General features: G+C 45.8%; 1 pseudogene; it reads right to left on the bottom strand.

Moving 5' to 3' along the window:
- Positions 1 to 3,401: 3,401 nt before the first annotated feature.
- On the bottom strand, positions 3,402 to 11,768 carry LOC109308741 (annotated as a pseudogene).
- Positions 11,769 to 20,590: the final 8,822 nt, after the last annotated feature.

The following is a 20,590-nucleotide window of genomic DNA, read 5'->3' as shown; positions in this document are numbered from 1 at the left end:
TGACTATGCAGAAGGGATTGTTATGGAGCCTGCAAATATCATTCTACCACCTTTTACGATAGATGCTAGATGAGTTTCACAAGAGGTTTTGTGAAGCAACATACAGGAAGAAAAAAAATAATCAGAGGAAGTTAATGCTGTGTCCTGAGCTAGCTAATGCTACTGGAGAGATGGCAAAAGGTTGTTTCAACAGATCATGGTGCAAGGAACATTCTGGTAATAGGATCCTTTCATTGGTGGTCATGGAGTGAGAAGCTGAGGTGTTGCCTTCACATGGGTTTGGCTGTCCCCATATGGACTCACGTTAAGTGATCCAGGAAGGCTACTCAGAGTAGCCAGGAATCTCTCTCAAAAAAAAGGCTTCTTGCTTAGTTGTTCAGCAGTTGAGAAAAGCATCCAGTTGTAGTGGTCTGCCTGAAGGAAGACCGCTCTGCCTCAAAGGAAAGATAAAGAATACCAGCTAGTTCTCATATGTTTGAATAGTCTGGCCGAACCTGCTTGGGGAAAGGTGGTAGAAGGGGCTCTATTAGGGTCATGCTGGGAGTCTGCTACAGATCCCCGAGACCAAGTGTGGCTGTGGAGAGAAGTCTCTGTGGCAAAGAGAAACAATTCCCGGTAGCATGACTAACTTCCCAGATACAGATCGGAGAACAAATGCCACTAACAAAAGTAGGGCAAGGATTTTCCCAGAAGCAGTAGCTGACGAATTTCTTCATTGTCACTGAACTAACAAGAATGTCATGTCTTAGAGGTCAACAAGCATAGACAGATGAAGTGAGACTTCCCAGAAAAGTCAACCAGGGCTAGATCTTTTAAAGGATATTTTAAAACAGAGTACAATAGCTTCTTCTGCTGTATAAATAAAGGAGAATAGGGAAGGAAAGGGAGCCATTATGTGTAGATGAGTGAAAGATGAGTAGAGGTCAAAGAAGATCTAGGTCTGGTCCAGGAAAACCCAAAGTGAATACTTTCCTCTCAGTCTTCAGAAAAGACAAATGATGTTGAACAGGGGACAAAGCCAGGATGACAAAATGAGCAAGGGTAATCCCAATCTCTCAACTTCATTATAAATCCAAGGCACATTTCAATACATGGAGGAGTATTAATTTCCTGTGGCATTTCTGAGCTGTTGACAACTGACACCATGGAAAACATGGGATGATGCAGCAACTTGTACTATACTTACAGAACTCGCCCACCCCACTCTGAAAATGTTCATCTTCTATGCAACCTCCACAGAGAACTCCAGCTTCTCAGGCTACATGTGGTCTAGTTTAATGTACGCTAAGGACAAACCAAGGGGACAAGCTTGAGTCTTCCAACAGAACTGCATATTACCCTGTTTATGCTATGATTATCATTAACATGTTCTGTTGTAGCGTAACTAGAGAAACCTCCAAAAGTTTTTATTTTTATAGTGCTCAAAAGGCATTCATCTGGAACCAACCATTCAAGTTAAAAGGTAGCTTGTAGACAACAACCCAATCACAAGATGGTCTTCAGTTGCTCTAGAAGGCGTACAGTTGCCTTAAGTTATTGTCAGGCAACCACCATTAGACCCAGTTCTGTTGAGGCAAAACAATGCAGCTGCCAAACTTAGGCACCCCAAAGACACAGAAGAAATTACTGTATTTACATGTATGCTGGGTCACAGAAAGTATCACTCAACCTCAAATCCCATGATCAGTTGCTGTTTATAAGCAAGTCTCTATCTAACTCACTCCCTCCTTCAGCTACGTTGGTAGTATGGACCATAGACTAGGATGGATCTCTTTCCTGTGAGACTGTTACAAGTCTACAGGAATGCAGTTGCTGTGTTTTTGTCTACACAAAAAAATCCCAGGGCAAGACGAGCGACAACAGAGGCTGTAGTCACTACAGCCAACCCCAGTCTCGCCCTGGACCCTTCTGCAGCACTGGATGAGGAAATAGGTTCTAATTTAGTGCACTAGCCAGAAAACTTTATCACCCACCTAGCAGTGGCTAAACTCCTTACTACAGCTGGACAAGATGAGGTTTTTTTCTGGGCAGATATTAAATCTACCAAAACGAAGTTTTGAGCAGGGGAGGGAGAAGGGGAAGTATTTGTTTATTTAAACAAGCCGTTTTGGAAGTCTGCAAAAAACTGCATCCTGCACTGGACTTTTAAAAGGGAAGAACCTCAATATGACATTTGTTTTCTAGTGAAAAACATGAGATAGAAAGGGTTCAATCACACCAAAGGTTAAGCATCTGAGTTAAATCAGATGTTGGGAGTGGACCTCAAAAAACAGCTGTTTTTTTGAAAGAGTCAGCAAGAATTTGGCTTTGGGTCAGCCTAAATTGGAAAGAAAAGAAAAGAAAAAAAAGGAAATCTAGGTCTACAGCCCTGTTCTGTACCCTCTGATGTCAGCTTCACTGGGCCTGCCAAGTGACCCCAAGAGCTTTTTGCTGGATCAGCAATAAAGAGTGGTCCAACAGTAACATCAGCCTCTTGCTCCTTTGAGGAGCCACCTAGGTAGATATTGGGTATGAATGGGTTAATGACTCTTTATTCATATGGGATTTGAAGTTTTCTGTTGTGCTTATCTCCAGGGTATCCTCCTCATTAGGAAACTAATCTGGATTTCCCAGGGCTGTAAGGATTACTTATGTTTCTGCAGATGGAAAAAAAGAGACACAGATTGACTTGGCCAAGGTACATAGAAAAGGAGTTTGTGAGAAGGGATCAGAATCAGCCTTGCTCCATCTCTTAGCACTGTATCATCCTCATTAACCCTGAACCATCAAAATCTACCATTTTTGGTAGAGATAGGGCCACCCTCACCCAGTAAGTACAACATGTTTTTCGGGGCTTACTATGTCTGGAAGATGCATCTCTCTAGAAGTGCCTTACTGGCCATCTGGCTAGAGAGTTGACCCTTCAGGATTGGCATCCATAGAGTCCACAGTTCCCAGTCTCACAGCAGCTACAAATGTCCCTGGTGCCTTCCACAAGAGACCACCCGGAACAAGTGGAAGTTACAGTCTCATACTATAGAAGGAGTAAAGTGGTTCATTTCCTCTCCCCCATACCTAGAAGGAAAACTGCATTACTCTAATTTTTACTTCCAAACTTGTTTATGTTACATGCCCTCCATACAAGCAGTCTTCAGCTTAAAACACTGAGAATGTGGGAGGAAAAAGTCCAGGGTCTAGGGGACCAGGGTGCTTACTCCAGCTACTCATATTTCCTGCTTTGTTAAGGAACAGGCCTTGTTCAAGAGGTCTGGGGCTTGGTCAGTTAGAATGACCTTCAGATGGCAGGTGATATAGATCCAGAGGAGGGCAAATTTTGTACAAGAATTAGTGTCACCCTATGGAATGGTTACAAGATCCCTGCTTGTCCAAGATAGCAGACTTGGGTGAAAGAAAAGGCATCTTACCAAGTTTCAGGCCTCTTCTTCCAACCTTAACTCATCTACCGTGAATTGGAGCATGTCCTGGCTGGGCCTTGGAGATATGAAGGCTGAAGTGGCGTCACATCATCCAGCAAGCATCTAAAACACAAAAGTCAGGGGGCAGTGAGATTCCTGAAAATGGGTAGCGCTCAGCTACAGCAGTAAATATACTCCAGAAATGGTCCCACAACTCTTACCCATGGAAGTCAACAATGGCATAGTGGGAAGAGGAATCCTTGCTGGGGCTCAGGATAGCTACACAGCTGTCCACAAAGAACCTCAGCGCTACATCATTGCCAGTTCCAACTTCAGCTTGGATGATCGTGTATGATATCTCCCAGCTGGCATCCATTGGCGGGTCTCTCAGCACTCCAGTCATTTGCAAGGCAGAGCAAGCTTACGATAACAGTGTCAAAGGTGCCTGGTGCTTTACAGAGCTTCTGTAGCCCCGCTTACACTTGACAAGAGTAGAAGTCTGTGCTGCAAACATATCCACTGTCTTGCACCTTAGGTGTGAGTCAGAAACATGGATCTGAACCTTGTGGGGGAGGCTGCTCTCTAGCATGTACAGCTCTAGCCCAGTGCTAATAGAAGTGGTGGGGTATTAGCAGTTAGCTAAGATGAGCAGTAGACGACTAACAGGACTAAATATCAGAATGAGGGAAGTTTGCATCTACCATTCATCAGATGCAAGGAGAAACCCAGTCTTTCTTCTGCAGATAGGGTAGAGCTGAAAGGAGCCCATGTCAGCCTGAGAAATATTCTGCTTACACTGTTCTTCCAGGGAAAAAGCACTATAGTGGTTAATATGGACTCAGTCACCATCATGGGGGAGGTCTAAGAGGCAGCTCAGGTCCTCTCCCCAACTCACATGGGATAGTGGCACTCGGGAGGAATCACAGCTGCATTGGGTCTTACAATACAAAGGTTGCTGGCAGGGGTGGGATTGTAGAACAGGCTTACACTGTAGACTAGGGAGTCCAGAGTCATCTGGAGAGAGTCAAAATTTGGAAGGTTATCATAACGTCAATCAATTGGAGTGAGCAGGAGCACAGATGCTTCCCCCCGCACCCACTCTATCCAAGCAGCACAAGAAACATCCAAAGCTTAGTTCTGCCACTCATCTAGCTGTAGTGGTTGGCAAGCACCTTTACTATCTGGAATGGAACCGCATGCTTTCACTCAAGCTGGCAATAGAGATAGCGGTGTTAGGACCAGCTACTTACCATTAGGACAGCTGAAGTCCAAGCTCTCTGGCCACGGGTTTGATTTCCCAGCACTGCCCAGCACAAAGACTGCTCATCCCTGAGTTGGCTCATCCTTTGAGGGACATTTAAGTTTATTAGACCAAAACTGACCACTGCCATTCACTGAATTGAATAATACCAGAATGTAGGAAGATGGTTTGCATTAACAAGTTTCCTTCAGTCCTGTCTCCAACTCACTAGAGCTGCCAGCAGTCCCATGTCCATTTGTCTTCCATGAGACTTCCAGATCTTAAACTAAGTCCAGTCACCACAACTCTTGTATCCCTTATTGGGCTGCAAGTGCTACAAACAAAACCTGCATTGTTACTTTTGGAAGGAGACTGGCTGTCCTAGTTATAAAAGCCAAGTGTCACCATGTGTAACAGCTTGGGTTCATTTTGATAGCTAGCAAGAAGTGCATCTACAACTGAGCTTGCACATTGCATTGTTTGAAGAGTTATTTTATCCTGGAAGAGAGATGAGCACACATTGGCCTGGCCTTCATATTTTCTAACTCTCTTTTGAGCTAACAGGATTAGAAACCAGACTGATGGAATAGGTCCATGATGGACCAGGTCCACAAGGACCAGTTTGAGGCTGAAAATGGGAAAATCATCACAGGAGGCACAGAGATAGGGTAAAAATGGCACCTAAGTATTACACCTTACACTGTGAGCTACACAGATATTGATCGCTGTTGGTGTTAACTTTGGTTTGGAGCAGTCACACCCTTTGTCTAGAAACCTTTTCGGGCTGTCCCCCACCTACACAGCTGTGACTTGCCACTAGAGGCCTGGTGAGCAGGGGCTGGACTAGGAGGTGAAGCTGGGAGTTGACACTACAGGGCTGGTGAGCCAGGACAGGCTTCTACCCCTGATCTACCAGCAGGGGCATGAGAGATCCTAGGATGCTGGAGGATTTCAGCTTGGGCAGCACATCTGTGGAGAGTGACCACATCTTCCTGGAACAGGATCTGGGTAGTGTGGATCAGATCTAATCCTGTCCTGGAGCAGTGTAACTTTGCATAACGAGTGCTTAAAACCACTTTAAGGTGTTAATGTACAGACAATCCAGGGGTTAAAAGCTCCAGGACCCACCCAAAATTACTGTGCAACAACCCCCTAAGTGACAATAGGATCTAAGAAGACCTTGAAGGCAAGATTTTCTTGAACTGTGTCCACAATTAAGGACTAGGGTCAAATTGCAGTTAGGTGGAGACCCACAACAGCAGGGTACATAAAAAGGCAAAGCAGTCTTGTCAAGGATTAGATTTTTATAGGAATATATTGATCAATAGAATATGACGGAAGAAGGGAGCTTTGTTTTGAGTTTGTTTTCTATACACTGAAGTTATACAGCAAGACATTTCTGGTTACATTAAATATTTTGTTACAGTGTCAAAACACAGTGAATCAACAGCCCGGAACAGGAATGTTTTGATGGTTCTGAAGGAAGCTTTCTGGAACATATTCCCTGGGAAACTTTTGGTTTCTCATTACAACTCTGAACAAAACCTCGATGTTTCAGAATTTCCTGTGGAAATTAAATTCTGGTTCCATTAGCCTCTGGTGGTACTTTCTCATGCCCCACCCACCCAGCACCAGCAAGCCAAAACACTTCGGTGATCAATAGACACCATCCTGGCCAGTGCTTAACAGGTTGAATGGTATCAAAATAGCATCTAATTAGCATCAAAGTAGCTGCTAAGATTTAGTTTCACATCCAGGAGTCCTGCACTGGTGTGTGCAGGAGTTCCTGCCCAGGGATCAAAAGTGTACTATTCCTGGGTGGTTGTAACTCCTCCCAAGGGTAAGCAGATCAAAAACTCAGCAGAGTCCTTGGAATCTAGTCTCCAACTGCCTTTCTGAACATGTCCACCACTGGCCTGGTAAGCCATTAAAATAAATAGCAGAAAGATCAGACAAAACAGCAACAAGACAAAAGTGGCAGCTCAAAGGGGTGCTGGTACAACAGATGGCACCTGTATCCAAGCTTTCTTAGACCTTAACTTTCTAGCTATTGTGCTTCCATACAGTTATATCAACAGAAAGGTCAAATCCACGATTTCCGCTTGAAGGTCTGGTGCCACACACATATAGGCAATAGTCTCAAAAGCTCTTGATGCTGATTGAGTGTAATATCATCTTGGAGAGCTGGTCAGAGTTATTTATCTCCTCCTTCTGGTATATGAATGAAGGACAGGCTCTATAAGACTGCAGGCCTATACATCACTTGTGACTTGAGATCATATTTGTGTTTTGGTATTCGAGTTACATTTTTGGCCACATCATGCAGTTTGATATCCCAAATGGATGGTTTTAACTTAAACAAATGACTTCCAGCCAGGACAGTTTGCCTCATCACAAAATAAGGGCTCAGGCCTGACGTTTGCTTTCCACAATGATTCATAAGAATATGACTGTTTGCCAAGAGCAAATAAGAAGCATTGCAAACAGAGTGCACTGCTGTTAACAGGTTGCTAAATTGTTTGCAAGTATTTTCTCATTATTTAATCAGTCCTAATCACAGCCAGATCTTGGATAGTTCGAGGAGGCACAATATTCATGGAGCTCTGGTCTCCATGCTAGTAAACACAGATAGACTTATGTCCATTGCGGGGCATCTTACCTGCAAAGAGCTTCCACACTCCTGGAGCCCCACTACAAAGGTCATAGTGTTCTCCACAGCATTAATAGCCGTGTGCTTACAGGCACCTGGGCCCAGGCTCAGATCAACAGCTTTGAACAGACAGATCAAACATCCCAAACAGATCCCTGTGTACAGTTATTACCATCTGAGCCTCCTGACACTGCACAGTGACAGGTTGTAGCACAGAAAGAGCCCTGAGCTGGGAAGTATCAATCCAAGCTCAGGGACAGCACTGGGTATGAGAGGACATGCTGGAGTGTCTCTGAAGGGAGTCAGCTCTGGATGGGGGTCTGCAGATGGCTGAGTTACTCCTCGAGAAATCCCAGAGGTTGTAGCAGGTCCCTTCACTGAGCACCCAGCACAGGAGACCCAAGCCCAAGCAGCCTGAGGGTCTTATCCTGCCTGACTCAAACAAACCCAACACAGGGAGAAACTTCTACTTGGGAATCCTTTGTACTCTGCTGCTGCAGCCAATCATGTTTGTGCAAGGTAATTAACACCTCTTCCCTAGACTGGAGGCAGCTAGGGACCAAAAAACCCATTGCCCAGACTCTAGGGCAGGGAAAAAAATAATAGGAATCAGAACTACCTGGGAGTTGGTTCTTGTTTATATGGGAAAGGTCCTGGAGAGTTTCAATGAACTGATGGTTTAATCGCTAATTTAAACTGCGTCTTGCAAGGATTTGTTACATTACATCACATGAGATAGGACATCCATTGCTTTAACAACTCTGCCTTCCCCTGTGGATAACATGCATAAGGCACGGGTATAATTATAGTATCTTATTGGGCTTGTACTACTTGTGTTTCTTGCTGGGTGCCTTTTGGGGAAGCCTGTGAATTTTAAAGTGGCTCACGTTGTGAACATACCAGGGGCATGCAAGGCTGAGCTGAGATGCACTGGTGGGACTGGGGGGATTAGAACAGCAGGTTGGGATTAAGAGGGGAAAGCTCAGGACCAGAATCCTGAGGGCAACTGAGAGTCAGCAGGGGGTTCATTAACAGTCAGTCAAGGGCCAGGACTAGAAGAGCCATGGGAGCTGCAGTCTCCTGTCTTCCCACTTTCCATCCCAGCAATTATATTGTCTTCTACAGGATAATCCTGCAGACAGGTGTCTAGCACTCCCCTCCTTGTGGTGAGTTGGCTCACAGGTGGGTCCTTCCTACTTGGACCTTGGCGTGAGCAGGGGATGGAGTACTCTGCCACTGCTTTCCAGTCAGGTGCCTCCAGGTGGTCATTCCAGTGTCTGCTGTTTCTCATTCTTCCCCGTGGCAGTTGAAGTATTTAGCACAGTGTTAGGCCTGGATAGGTTCCCCCACTCCCAGACCTGGTATTTTTTAGAGTTGCATGATCCATTTGAATCAGGAGGGAGGAGAAAGTTGCTTGGGGCAGGGCCCGTCCACCTTGCCAAGATGCTAGTTGAGTATCATCCATGTTCATTTGTATTGCTGTAGTAACTAGAAGCCCCATTAAGGAGCAGAGCCCCATTGTGAAGCACTGGGCTTCTCCAGCTGTCACCTTCTAATGCACACCTTTGCCCCTGCTACCTCCTCTCCCTTCCTCTGGCTGGCTGCTCTTGGGGCTTTTGCTTTTATTAAAGACCATCTGGCAAGACAATAGAAAAATGGGAGCTGGAAGCAACTCTGTAACCTGTATGGTAATAAAGGTCTGAAATACAATTTCAGGAGCTTGTTCGTGCAGGGTGGAGGTGTCTCCAGACACTGAGCTGGCAATAAAACTACATTGGACGAGTGGTCTGGGGTCAGGCCAGGCCACCCCAAAGTAGACTTCCTCCAATCTTTATTCCAGCAAGCTGTAGGGTATAATGAGATTTGCAGGCTGGGGTGGATCATTAGTCTTGCTAATGGAATTAAGGTAGCAGCAGTATAAAGCAACCTGCCAGCAGCTGCCTCCTCTCTGTGTATTGTAGGGCTGCATGGAGCCGGACACAGACTCCCTGCAGCCTATGTTCTGACAAATGAAGAGTGAGATCCAATTCCAGGAAGGTTCCTATTCTAGCGAAGGACCTATTATTTCCAGGAGGAAGGATGCAATTCCTAGATTCATGGATGTTTTGTTGAGCTGAGCTTATCCATTGCTACTTAGCCCAAAATTGGCAGGACACTCCTAAATCTTACTGCCTGTGTCCCACTTTTTCCAAACCAAGTGTGCAGAACAACACTCATCCTCATGGGGGTTGCATTAAGGACAAACAGGTGGCAAGAAGTAGAACCAGAGACACTTTCGGATTTGCCACCTCCGGATGGCACAGGCTGGAGTAGACAGAGCAGGCAAATGTCAGAGTGAGGGGGAATGCAGAGCCTTATGCCATTCTGCACTGCCCCCGTATAGAAAGTGGGAGGATGTTTGGCCCAGTGGAAGGTAATAAAAGGGAGCTGAGGTCTATTGAACTGACCATGATGCTGGAAGTTAAGGGAGGGAGATTCTGTGCCTAGCTCTGCTGCTGAGCTCTTGTGACTGGATAAACCACAACCCCATGTGCCTCAGTGTCCCCATCTGAGAATAATGACACTAACATACCTTTATAAAGAGTTTAGAAATCCAGCATGGCAGAGTCCCCAGAGCTGTGAATATGGCATGAATTACCTCAAAAGAGGAACGCAAAAAGCCCCCATGCACCAATGCTCCCAGTGCATATCAATGCTAATCTGTAATTCCAGCCATGTGGACCGTCTTCAGCTTCCCCAATATATCTTCCTCCTAGATAACCTCACATTCAGTCCTGTGCCTCACAGCTCTGCTAGTGTCCCTCTCATCCTGGTTAAGGTAAGATCTATTATTCCAAGGACTCTTCCATGGAAGCAACCCCCATAAGCACACGGAGAAGAATGTAGCTCAGTGGTTCTCCACCATTTTAGGCATCCCTTGGGAATTGTCTGCTGTAAGCTTCCATTTATTTTTTTGACTACAGAAAAATAATAGAACAATTCTTGGGATCTACATGTGTGATGGTATTAAAGTGCAGTAAATTAATTAACTCTGCCATAACGTAGTACTGTCAGGGACAGTACTATCTTACAGCGGAGTAATTTACTGCACTGGACTACACGTGTAGATGCTGACTGCAGGTGTAAATTGTGCCTGGTCACCCAGGAGCAGTTTCCTCTGGCTCATACAGTGCCAGAGTTTATTGTGTCATATTAATTGCATGTATACATGCACCCAGGAAGACCACAACAAGAAAGAATGTTTTTGGCACTATGGATTCCTATTTGAAATCTCTGGGTTTCTCTCATATAGGTGTTTTCACACCTAACAGTGCTTATATACCCTTAAAAGGATCTAATGACATCCCAGGGAGCTATGGTGCCATGGTTGAGAGTCACTGCTGTACCTCATCAGAATCTGGCTGTCAACAAAGATTCACTAACCCATGGCATTGGATGCCAAACCCAAGGAGTCTGGGCACTTCTAAGATTGATGCAGAAAAGGAACATAATTCTCTCCATTGCTGCTGAATAGAGGAGACTGGTATATAACAATTGGTACCTAGCTCACTCCTAAGCTCCCCACTAGCCTACAAAAAGACAGATCATAGCTTAGCAGGAGAAGAGATCCACTTTCCCCTACTAGCCCCCAGCCTCTAGTCCCCAGTCATTACCATAGGAGATATAATAACAGCACTTCACAAGTGGAAAGGACTATTCCTTCATTGCTATTAAATGCAGATTATGATGATGAATAATGCATTAGCAGCAAAGAGAAAGCTGGGAAACAGTGAATGGGTTTTGCTACTTATTGACCACAAGCTGCTAATGCACTGAAATGAGATTCAAAATAACCCAACAAATTCCTGCTCTTCAGTCCTGCCAGGAACTAGCAGCATTTGTACCCAGGAACTTCCCATCATCCTTTCTTCCAAGGGAGTGAGAGCCTTCCTTTGTGGAAAATTTAGCCAGAATTCTCAAAAGTTTTGTACCTGGAATTGACCAGATTTTCAAAAAAGACCAGGATACATGTTAGGCTTGGAGCCTTTTAAAAAGTCTGCCCAAAAGTGGCCTCAGTAAGGGGCTGGATCTTAGTGAAAAATTTGCCCTTATTTCAGCGCTTCAGTGGAAGCTGAGCATTTCTGAAAATCTGGTTCTGCTGGGGGCACGTGGAGGCCTTGAAAATCCAGCCCTGGGGATTAAGTGGAACATAAGCCATGCCTAGGCGGCGAGTTGACCCTCTGCACAGTGACAGGGGGGATTTGTGTAGTCTGAAAGACTGGAAACAAATTCTGTCTCTTGCCCAGGAGGAGGTCTCCATCACTGAAACACCTGCAGAAGCTTGGGCAAGGTACTTGGGGATAGGCAGGAAGACCTTATTACTGGTATCAATGGCCACATACCACTGAAAGTCCCCTTGCTGGCAGTTGGAAAGGAGAGGTTCTGTCTGGTTGGGCACATGTAAGCAGTAGTGGGTAGGTAGGACATGCTTGAGAGTGGCCATCTTCGGGACCACTAGGGGACCTATTTGGACACACCCTCTGGGATTCAAATTCCCCACTACACAATGAAATGATAGCAGTGCCATACCTCACAGAGGATTGTGAGGCTGAGCATACTAACGACTGCAAGGTGCTCAGATACTACCATCCCTCTGGCATGTTAACTCGATAAGCACTTGCACACATACAGCTAGCCTAGGGGCACTTGGCAGGATCTGTAGGGAGATCCAAGTGACATTTTCAAGTGTGGAAAAGGGCACCATAGCCAATTCTTCCCAAGAAACCAAGATCTTAACTGAAGAATTCATTTGACTCCTGGACTCTACCTGTTGGTAATATGTCCCTATTAAATTTTATGGTATTAGCTCTGGGTAATTGTATATCAGTAATGAAGGCATCATAACTTAGTTATTTGCATAATAAGCAGAGGTACATAAGTTGATCTTTGTATAATAGCTTCTGATAAGTGAATGGCAGGAATAATCAAGAGATTAATTGGCCTTTGTGTGTCAATTATGTTAATTGGCACAGCTGTTTGTGTGTACAGTAGAATGAAAAATGGATCTACATCACTGGATTATTTAAGAGGTTGGGGGGTCCGGAGAAAACATTTGCCTGAGTGGCACAGACTATGCATACAATACTGTGGTCATGTTTTCCTATCTACAAAAAGTAAATGGCTGCTTTCAGTCTGAATGGAATTCATTTTAGATCAAGTCCTCACATAGTTTTTGTACAGACACAGCTATTTAGGTCATGGGTAGGATTTTTTTTCTCAATATAGTTTTATCAGCACAACCTGTAGCATAGATACAACTTTATTGGCATAAGAGTGCCTTATATTGGATATAGCTTATTTCTCTTTATAATGGAGTATAAGCTATACAGACATAAGCATTTTTATACATGACTGAGTTCACAATAGGGAAGTGTACCATTGTAGCCATACCCGTTAATCAAAGGCATAACAGATATGTAACTAAATACATCACCATTACCGTTAGCAGATTGTGATTGGATTGGGAAATTTGAAAACAAAGTTACTCAATACAACAATCTCCAAGGCAAGTGGAAGTATATAGAGCTGGGTCGCAAAAAGTACAAAGACCAAAAGCACTGAAAAGTCCTAACTAGTAACCAATGCATATAGGATGAAAGGTTTCCCTGGCAAATGGAAGATGTGGTTGAAAAGCCTTTACTTTGTTGTCCCATCCTGCGAGGTGCTGAGTGCAGTGAGTGTCTCTGAACTTCAGTGGGCATTAAAAGTGTCCAGCATCCCAAAGGAGTGGCCATTCACCTAGTAAGGAAGTTGTCCATAGATGAGTAAGCTTTCTTCAGAGGGAGAAAACCAACCACATAGGAAGTTGTCTTTTTGTTGCGACTAAAGTGACTGACTGAAAACATGAACAGTATAGATCAGATAATGGTGCAGCAAGAAAATAAAGATGCCAATGAGCAAGTAAGTTCTTCCAGTCATGGTACCTTATGCAAATGGGCAATACATTGTTATACCATGCAACAGGTGTGTTGCTCACCGACATGACAGATGGTTAAATAATTCCTCACCCCATGAACCTAATGTTACAGATATGTTTCAAATCAGCCTACACTGAGAGGGCATCCATCCCTTTTTCTTTGCTGGTCAAGGGAGTATTGATCCAGGAAGTCCCCCTGCCAAGAAAGGAGAAGTAATGGGAAGTTCCCACCAACCTCTTTAGCATGGAATGAGTTGGGAGTGACCAGGTCCTCAGCCAGCATCAGCTGACACAGCTCCACTGAACGAGTGCAGCTACACTGAGTTACAGCAACAGACAGCCTCACCCCAGATGTTCGTATGATATAAAGTTCAGGCCCTCATTGGCCACCTTGCTAGGGAACCTGGGGACTGAGAGAGCCCAGAGGTCAAACTAACCTAGCACCTCTGGGAATGTCCCTTCAAGGTCAGAGTGGGTATTCACTAAGGAGGAACAATGAGTTAGGAGGGGGAATAGGCATGGATGCTACCCAGACTACCTCTGATCCAAAAACATAAAGGCCTTTGCTTCCAGGGTCATCAAGCCAACACTTTTTATCATGATGTACAACAGCACTGTAACAGGGTGGTTTGTCCACTTAAGAAGGGACAGCCAACCCCGTTGGGAGTGTCCTACCAGGAGCTTTAAAAAGCCCCCAGAAGAGCAAGAAAGCAAGCTTGCTATCTACCTAGTAGGGCTGTGTGAAGCTTCAGTCCCTGATTCGATTTAGCGGAGATTCGGCCCAATTTGGTGGCCGAATCTCCAAATCCGAACTGAATCAGAGGACCCTTTAATCTCTCTGAATCAAATCAGAGAGATTCAGAGATTTGGACATTGACACAGCTTTAAATGTTTTTTCTACATACCTCTAAGTACCAGGCGGCTTGTGATAGCTGCAATGCTGTGGGGCAGGGACTGTCCCACAGGAGCATGGGGGCGGCCCTCCACGTGCTTGGTGGCAAATCCAGAAGTGAACCTGAAGTACTCCCCCACCTCGGCGAATAGAATCAGTATCCCTGATTTCGGCCAAATTCGAAAAGAATAGGGCCCACTTCACACAGCCCTACTAGCTAGCTGTGAGGAGAAACCAGAGCAAAAAGTGGCTCTTCTTCTAATGTCTGGAGAGGACAAGGGATTTTAGTTTGTTTTGTTGGAGATTGAGGCTTGTGTTGGGGCGAATAAAGCTACCTGAAGGCAGGGGTGGATTAAGGTTGGGTCTTGGGCCTCCCCGCTCCCCAACCTGCGCCCTGCCATGCGGCCGCAGGCTCTGTCCCCAGCCAGCGCAGCGGGAGCAGCAGCCAGAGCAGGATGTGCTGCCCCCAGGTCCAGGGCAGGAGCTGCGGCCACCCCCACCCATAGGTCCACACTGGAGCTGTCACCAGGGGTGCAGAGCCGCTGCCCACTGGGTGCGTGCAGCACAAACTGAGCTCCAGGGGCAGCCCCCTCGCCCCACCGCAGCTCAGTCTGGCTGCAGCAGCGCCCAGCAAATGCACAAGATCATGACTGGGCTGGGCCAGGACCTGGCTGCACTGGGGCCGCCCTGCTGCTGGCAGGTCCCAACCATGCTCCACACCCATTTCACTCCCTGCTGCTGGCAGCTCTGGCTGCTGCCAGTACCTGGCATCCTTGGCCCGCCACGTCACACACGCCTGGCCTGGCCCAGCCGCTGGTTTCATCCACACCAAGGCAGGCACCCCTGGGCCCAGGCATTAATCTGCCTATGCCTGAAGGACTAATAGCATAGCTACCTGGCCTGCAGAAGGCAGCAGAACAAAACTATGCGCCCAGCAAACACTTAGTCTGTGCTACCAAATTTTGCCAAAATAACCATGATGGCTAGGGATATATTTCACCCCCTCCCCGACATAGGCCTGCCAGCAAAGCTCTCTGTCTGGATGTGGCTATGACAAGAGAAGAGGACTTCTAGTTTCTGTTGTGTGGGAAACTACGTTAGATATACCCATAACAAATCCCCTCCTGCTGCCCTGCATCACCTCTCCACTGCTGGGCTTTGCCACCACTGTTATGCCTGCACAGCTGAGCTGGAGATGGCTCTGTCACACAGACAAGCCTTTAGCATGAGACAGCCCCTTCCTAGAGGTACTGCAGTCTAATGATGAGGGACAGTAACTTTGCAGGGGTGATAGAAGAGTGAGGAAGAGAATGCACAGCTCTTCAATGTTAGTCTAGTTTCCAGTACACTCACCACGCTGCCTTTCCAGCACTTGCCCTACCCCATTTCATACCATTCGACTCAACTACACTTCTTGCAGAAGCAGGACCTCCTCTTAGGAAGGAAAAAAGGCATCAAACAAAACAACAGCAAGGGTTTTTTATTTACTGTGTCTCATTTCCTTCTCAGAGCAAGGCACACCTTGATAACCCTCTGGGCCCCATTATTCATAATAAATGTACAGCAGAAGAGCATCTTATGAATGCTGATCAGTCTACTGCTTTGCTGTCTCAGCGACGGAGAGCACTGTAACCTTATCTGGAATGAATAAGGCTCACACCAGGCAGCATTTGGAGAAAGAAGGCAGCAAAGAAAAACAGGGTGCAAAGAGCATATGCCAGCTTGCAGGCATTTCCAAGTGCATGATAACCCCTACAGCAGCACATATTCCCAACCCAGAGACAAAGATGGCTGTACGTGAAATCCCATAGGCCTTTCCTTCTTGCACTGTCCCAGACATTATCCATCTCTATGATCTCATCATGCCCAGTCCGCCTTCAGTGATACGTGAATAACTCCACACAAAGACCATCCTCCTCTAAATAGCCTTGCAGTCCCAGAGTTGCTCTGTAACATTTTTAGTAACGATGAATAAGTTATGCAACATGAAAAACCTTTTTTGGCAGTACAGAGGTTCTTTATTCATTCAGAGGGGTATTATAGATACACGCCCCAACACATTGTTCGTGCCAGCTTCATGCCACCCAGCCTGCTTGGGAAAGCTGTGCTGTGTTAAAGATCCCATGGATCACATTCAGTTGCACTGCTCAAGCCTGCAACAGAAGTAGACTACAAAGCTGTGTGCACTGGAGTAGCCCACACCATGGGTAACTTGTGTCTCCTGAGGCTGGGAGGCACAAGGCGGTGTTGGTGGCAGGGTGGTGAGTGGCAACCACCCACAGAAACCAGTGGTGGCAGCAGCCGCTCTCGGGGATATGTGCCCCCCTACCGGTCGCCTACATCCCATGCTCTGTAGTGGTTAGCAAGTGCAATAGAATGGGATGTGGGAAACGGTGATGCACTAGTACCTACTGCAAAACTTCATCATTAATGGAGGGAGGGTGGTTCCTCCAGACCCATTATTAATGCATTTAACAATGTTTGAAAAACACTGGATGAAGGCACAAAAGCAATAGGTGCCAGAAGCCAGGAATTCATGTCTCATCTCTACCAACTGCTGTTTACATTTCAGTGTACTTTGTAACTCTGCTTACCAAGCCAAGCCATATTCCCCAGTGCTTAGAAAGCTGGTAATTGCCTGTCCAGTCCATGTTAATAACTGGGAAACAGCACAAGTCCACTTCTTGCAGAAATGGGTCTAGACTTCAGAATTCAACACTCTGCTAAGACAGCTAAAGGGCTTAACTGTTTTGTCAAATTCTTTTTCAGAATGAACATCCCAAAAATAGATACTAGATGATCCTGCCTGTAACTAATGCTTTAATCGCTGGATATTATCTTGCTACTGCTAGGAGTAGAAACCAGGAAATTTGATCTCTCATCTTTCCTGCAGCCACGTAGCAAACAGGAGGGACTTACCAGTAGAAAATGTGTCAGTCCTCCTCCAGGTCCTGCTGCATGTTGTTTCTCTAGCTCAGTGCCCAAGGGCATGTGAGGACTAGCACTGAAACCCTGATAATGATCCATATGGAGGGGGCCCTTATGATATTGCAATTAGTTTTTGTGCCTTAAAAGCCCAATGTGCTACATTTACACAGGCATCCTTCCTGGCTATATATGGAGAAAAAAATATTACAAGATACTAACTAGGGCTCAACAAGCAGCAAAACCCAGGTGTTCTACTTTTTGATCCCATGTCACCCACTTTGCTTGCTCCTTCCATGCTTCACAGTTGAAATACAATGAATATGTTCCTGTAGACAATAAGCTATGGTGTCTATGAAGAGATGGGGATGAAAGGTTCCTGGATGGAAATGCTGCTAATTCCTTCTGAGGCTGAAGAGTATGAATTTGTTAGGGGCAGAGGGGGGTGTTTATTCTCATTTAGGTGCATTAGCAGCTGTGATCAATAAGCAGCAAAACCCATTCACTGTTTCCCAGCTCTCTCATTGTTGCTAATGCAGGATTCATCACTGTAATCTGCATTTAATAGCTATAAAGGAATAGTCCTTTCCATTTGTGAAGTGCTCTCATTATGTACCTCCTCTGTTAATGAATGGAAGCATGGGGTGGGGGGGGGATCTATTCTCTCCTTCCCAGCTATGATCTATCTGTTTCTGGGCTAGTGGGAACTGCAGAGTGAGCTGTGCTGTAGCTGCTATGCACCAAGCTCCTCTATCAGGCACTGGTGGAGACACTTATGGGTCCTCGTGGTGCCAATGGTAAAAGAACTCAGCCTCCTTGCATCTGGCACCTCTTTGTAGCTAGTTCCTAATAATACCCCTCAGTCTTCTCAGTAATGCCCAGAGGTACAAGATGTTTCTGTGGAAACCACAATTTGTCTAGCCTGTAGCAGCTTTGCTTGGGCATTTGTCTGACCTGAGCACCCTCTGGGCATGCACTCCTCACTGCACTTTTCCAACATACCACAGCACCTCTGCATTGAAATTAGAAGGATCTCACAGGATATAGTCTAGGGACAAGCACTGACATCTTTCTTTCCCTCACTATGTCAGGAGAGAGGAGTTCTGTTTAGTACCATGCCTTATAGACTCCTTTCCTAGCTAGGAGGAGCCAAATATCTCTGTTGGTTTGGAGGGACCTCCAGGCATTAGCAGTCCCTCAACAGGAAATGCAAAGTCCATCATCCAAGTTGTCTTCCTCTTCCCCACTCTCTCTACTATTGTTGGCATCTAGGTCCTTCAGCCAGTGTTAACAGTGAGGTTGAATTAATCCCTGAACTTACTGGGGAAAAAAGGATCTATCATCACTGCCATGTTTCTTGAACCAACAGTGGAAGTGGCATGTGTCTACTGTCTACTAAACTCGTTTTACCACCTTGGTTACAGTGTCTAACCTGTTGTTTTTGAGACACCTAAAACCTCAGCACATATGAAGGCAATGGTATCAAGAAGATGTGCATTTGCTAAAGAAGTTCTCCAAGCCCTTTGATTTTTATACTGAAACATTTGGATCCAGCCTTTTGCTAAAGGGAGATGAAAGGGATTGTGGGATGAAATAAACCTTGTAGGCTGGATCCAGGCATGCAGGCACATGCAGTTGGTGGTGCCACAAACCTCTTTGCAGCGCCACAAATCACACGTTACACATTAAACTGTGTGCAGCACTGCTAATTTGCAGCACTGGGGCAAAATATGCTATCAGGATTTCCCGGTAGCAAAAAAAACCCAAACCCTGAAGACCCAGCAGCTGGCTGGAATAGTGTGCCTTGAGACGGGGGAGCAGTCAGCCCTGGGCTGTCTCAAGGCACACTGCACCCCAGCCAGCCAGGAAGCGGTGCACAGGCACAGGGTGCCTCAGCTTGGAGGCTCTGCAGCACACAGAGACAGGGGAGTAGGTAGCCCTGGTCTGCCTGCTCCCCCCAACTCTGTGTGCTGTTCCCCAGCTGGCTGGAGCACAGGAAGCCTCAGCACAGCAGCTGCATTGCCAGCTAGCCCCGCACTGAGGCACCCTGTGCCCCAGCCAGCGCCCCCTCCAGCACATGGAGCAGCCGGACAACGTGTTCTGCTGCAAAGTGCAAAGGCAGGGTGTGCACTGTGGCACAAAGTACTGCCATTACTATTTGTGCTGCTCCAAATGTACACCCCTGCTCATATGGACGTAGCTGTAGCATTCTGGCCCTTCCAGAGGACCAGGCTAGGTTGTATGCAGGGCACTCTGAAGGGAGAGAGATTCCCTCATTCTCTCCTGAAATACATGGCACCTAGTCCTTCCCTGATCACATCACAAATGATCCCTCTGCTCCCCAAAACTTTCTCCTTTTCCCCTCAGGAACAGCCCTATTTTGAACTGGGAGCATACTAAACCTTTGTGTCATTTCCTGTTGTAGCTGATCAGCTGTTGTCCTTCTGGAAGGGAGGGATGGGAGGAGAAATTGCCTTTGATTGTTCCAACTCCTGTCTCCCCAGACAGTGTTAGCCCAAGACAGAGAACTACAGGAATGCAACTGGGTCTGCTTGAGCCTTGGGAAATAATTAAAAGTTTGATCTTGGGGTCTGGATCGCTTCATAGTAATAGTTTAACCCTTTGGCAGCTGTGGTTGGGCAATGGGCACTACTGATGTACTATAGTTCTGCCTGGGTACAGGTTTCAGACGGAGTCTTTCCATCAGTGGTTGAAAGACAGGTGCTATGAAGTTTTGAGATAATACCTCAGGTCAAACAATCTCAATGCAGTCTAAAATATGTGTCATCTACAAACTTTGCCCCCTCACTGCTGATTCCTGTATCCAGAAAAGTAAAAAATATATGGGGGAAAAAACCTAGACCTATTACCATAGCACTGTAGAATCACAGAAAAACAGGGCTGGAAGGGACATTAGGAGATTATCTAATCCAACCCCCTATTCAAGGCAGGATTACCCCTATCTGAATAATTCCAGAAAGTGCTTGTCTGATCTGTTCTTAAAAACTTCCAAAATGCGGAGACTCCACAACCTCTCTAGGTGATCTGTTCCAGTGCTTAATCATCTTTATAGAACCTCAAGACACTGTGCTGCTTGCCATGAGAAAACTGACCATTTATTTCATCTCTTTGCTTCCTTGACCTTAATTTTTAATCCAGAATATTACCTTGTCTATGACACCATAGCTACTTGGCTTCTTTAGTACTCTTTCTGCTGGACTTCATAAAATTCTTTCTGAAGTTCTAAATAAACTTTGCAACCAGTTTTCCTTTATCAATGTCTTCCCTGACATGTTAAAAAAAACCCTAAAACTATAGTGAAATAGTAATTTTCCTTTGCAGAAACAAATCTTATGGGAGAGATTTTCCAAGCCAGGCACAAGGACTACCTTCAAAAACCGAATCAAAGAATACCTACAATTCACACACAAATAAGTTTGCTGATGACACTAAGATGCGGGGGGATGTGGGTGCACTAGAAGGGTGCAATAGGCTACAAGCTGACCTTGACAGGTTGCAACGGTGGGCGGAT

This window comes from Crocodylus porosus, unplaced genomic scaffold, assembly GCF_001723895.1.
Source record: "Crocodylus porosus isolate Cpor-Errol unplaced genomic scaffold, CroPor_comp1, whole genome shotgun sequence".
Classification (NCBI taxonomy): Eukaryota; Metazoa; Chordata; order Crocodylia; family Crocodylidae; genus Crocodylus; species Crocodylus porosus.
The sequence above is the reverse complement of the archived record's forward strand: the minus strand, read 5'-3'. Positions and strand labels throughout refer to the sequence as shown.